The 2500-nt window shown below is 46.5% G+C and overlaps 7 non-coding genes and 2 pseudogenes across 7 annotated transcripts in view; all 9 read left to right on the forward strand.

The window, feature by feature from the left end:
• Nucleotides 1–49, forward strand: part of LOC146231624 (5S ribosomal RNA) — a 119-nt gene extending 70 nt beyond the window's left edge. The window contains exon 1 of the ribosomal RNA XR_014745408.1: nt 1–49. This exon is cut by the window's left edge and continues 70 nt beyond it. This is a non-coding gene — a ribosomal RNA (5S ribosomal RNA).
• Nucleotides 50–221: 172 nt separating this feature from the next.
• Nucleotides 222–340, forward strand: LOC146231625 (5S ribosomal RNA). Its single transcript, XR_014744218.1, has one exon. It is a non-coding gene; the product is annotated as a 5S ribosomal RNA (ribosomal RNA).
• A 182-nt stretch (nt 341–522) lies between these two features.
• On the forward strand, nt 523–641 carry LOC146231626 (5S ribosomal RNA). The gene has a single exon (XR_014744219.1). It is a non-coding gene; the product is annotated as a 5S ribosomal RNA (ribosomal RNA).
• A 168-nt stretch (nt 642–809) lies between these two features.
• On the forward strand, nt 810–928 carry LOC146231627 (5S ribosomal RNA). Its single transcript, XR_014744220.1, has one exon. It is a non-coding gene; the product is annotated as a 5S ribosomal RNA (ribosomal RNA).
• Nucleotides 929–1112: 184 nt separating this feature from the next.
• On the forward strand, nt 1113–1231 carry LOC146231628 (5S ribosomal RNA). Its single transcript, XR_014744221.1, has one exon. It is a non-coding gene; the product is annotated as a 5S ribosomal RNA (ribosomal RNA).
• Nucleotides 1232–1407: 176 nt separating this feature from the next.
• Nucleotides 1408–1526, forward strand: LOC146231629 (5S ribosomal RNA; annotated as a pseudogene).
• A 168-nt stretch (nt 1527–1694) lies between these two features.
• Nucleotides 1695–1813, forward strand: LOC146231630 (5S ribosomal RNA). Its single transcript, XR_014744222.1, has one exon. It is a non-coding gene; the product is annotated as a 5S ribosomal RNA (ribosomal RNA).
• Nucleotides 1814–1995: 182 nt separating this feature from the next.
• On the forward strand, nt 1996–2114 carry LOC146231631 (5S ribosomal RNA). The gene has a single exon (XR_014744224.1). It is a non-coding gene; the product is annotated as a 5S ribosomal RNA (ribosomal RNA).
• Nucleotides 2115–2292: 178 nt separating this feature from the next.
• LOC146231632 (5S ribosomal RNA) lies at nt 2293–2411 on the forward strand (annotated as a pseudogene).
• The last annotated feature ends 89 nt before the right edge of the window (nt 2412–2500 follow it).

Here is a 2500-nt window from a genome sequence, read left to right on the forward strand (position 1 = left end):
GTTAGTACTTGGATGGGAGACCGCCTGGGAATACCAGGTGCTGTATGCTCCTTTGCTCATTCACTTAGAAACTGAAATCTTGCAATATGCACAAGTAGTCCTTCATGAAATGGGCTGGAAGCTGTTTTCATTTTGACACAAGAGAGAGAGAGAGAGACCACCTTGCATTGTCAATTGCTAAATCTGTATATGGATAAGTAGCCTATGGTTGTCAACTTATTTCGTACGGCCATACCAGCCTGGCAACGCCCGATCTCGTCTGATCTCGGAAGCTAAGCAGGGTCGGGCCTGGTTAGTACTTGGATGGGAGACCGCCTGGGAATACCAGGTGCTGTATGCTCTTTTGCTCATTCACTTAGAAACTGAAATCTTGCAATATGCACAAGTAGTCCTTCATGAAAGGGGCTGGAAGCTGTTTTCATTTTGACACGAGAGAGAGAGAGAGAGAGAGAGAGAGACCACCTTGCATTGTCAATTGCTAAATCTCTATATGGATAAGTAGCCTATGGTTGTCAACTTATTTCGTACGGCCATACCAGCCTGGCAACGCCCGATCTCGTCTGATCTCGGAAGCTAAGCAGGGTCGGGCCTGGTTAGTACTTGGATGGGAGACCGCCTGGGAATACCAGGTGCTGTATGCTCTTTTGCTCATTCACTTAGAAACTGAAATCTTGCAATATGCACAAGTAGTCCTTCATGAAAGGGGCTGGAAGCTGTTTTCATTTTGACACGAGAGAGAGAGAGACTACCTTGCATTGTCAATTGCTAAATCTGTATATGGATAAGTAGCCTATGGTTGTCAACTTATTTCGTACGGCCATACCAGCCTGGCAACGCCCGATCTCGTCTGATCTCGGAAGCTAAGCAGGGTCGGGCCTGGTTAGTACTTGGATGGGAGACCGCCTGGGAATACCAGGTGCTGTATGCTCTTTTGCTCATTCACTTAGAAACTGAAATCTTGCAATATGCACAAGTAGTCCTTCATGAAAGGGGCTGGAAGCTGTTTTCATTTTGACACGAGAGAGAGAGAGAGAGAGAGAGAGAGAGACCACCTTGCATTGTCAATTGCTAAATCTGTATATGGATAAGTAGCCTATGGTTGTCAACTTATTTCGTACGGCCATACCAGCCTGGCAACGCCCGATCTCGTCTGATCTCGGAAGCTAAGCAGGGTCGGGCCTGGTTAGTACTTGGATGGGAGACCGCCTGGGAATACCAGGTGCTGTATGCTCTTTTGCTCATTCACTTAGAAACTGAAATCTTGCAATATGCACAAGTAGTCCTTCATGAAAGGGGCTGGAAGCTGTATTCATTTTGACACGAGAGAGAGAGAGAGAGAGAGACCACCTTGCATTGTCAATTGCTAAATCTGTATATGGATAAGTAGCCTATGGTTGTCAACTTATTTTGTACGGCTATACCAGCCTGGCAACGCCCGATCTCGTCTGATCTCGGAAGCTAAGCATGGTCGGGCCTGGTTAGTACTTGGATGGGAGACCGCCTGGGAATACCAGGTGCTGTATGCTCTTTTGCTCATTCACTTAGAAACTGAAATCTTGCAATATGCACAAGTAGTCCTTCATGAAAGGGGCTGGAAGCTGTTTTCATTTTGACACGAGAGAGAGAGAGACTACCTTGCATTGTCAATTGCTAAATCTGTATATGGATAAGTAGCCTATGGTTGTCAACTTATTTCGTACGGCCATACCAGCCTGGCAACGCCCGATCTCGTCTGATCTCGGAAGCTAAGCAGGGTCGGGCCTGGTTAGTACTTGGATGGGAGACCGCCTGGGAATACCAGGTGCTGTATGCTCTTTTGCTCATTCACTTAGAAACTGAAATCTTGCAATATGCACAAGTAGTCCTTCATGAAAGGGGCTGGAAGCTGTTTTCATTTTGACACGAGAGAGAGAGAGAGAAAGAGAGAGAGACCACCTTGCATTGTCAATTGCTAAATCTGTATATGGATAAGTAGCCTATGGTTGTCAACTTATTTCGTACGGCCATACCAGCCTGGCAACGCCCGATCTCGTCTGATCTCGGAAGCTAAGCAGGGTCGGGCCTGGTTAGTACTTGGATGGGAGACCGCCTGGGAATACCAGGTGCTGTATGCTCTTTTGCTCATTCACTTAGAAACTGAAATCTTGCAATATGCACAAGTAGTCCTTCATGAAAGGGGCTGGAAGCTGTATTCATTTTGACACGAGAGAGAGAGAGAGAGAGAGAGACCACCTTGCATTGTCAATTGCTAAATCTGTATATGGATAAGTAGCCTATGGTTGTCAACTTATTTTGTACGGCTATACCAGCCTGGCAACGCCCGATCTCGTCTGATCTCGGAAGCTAAGCATGGTCGGGCCTGGTTAGTACTTGGATGGGAGACCGCCTGGGAATACCAGGTGCTGTATGCTCTTTTGCTCATTCACTTAGAAACTGAAATCTTGCAATATGCACAAGTAGTCCTTCATGAAAGGGGCTGGAAGCTGTTTTCATTTTGACA

This window comes from Hypomesus nipponensis, chromosome 24, assembly GCF_054491055.1.
Source record: "Hypomesus nipponensis isolate SF chromosome 24, ASM5449105v1, whole genome shotgun sequence".
In the NCBI taxonomy this organism is placed as follows: Eukaryota; Metazoa; Chordata; class Actinopteri; order Osmeriformes; family Osmeridae; genus Hypomesus; species Hypomesus nipponensis.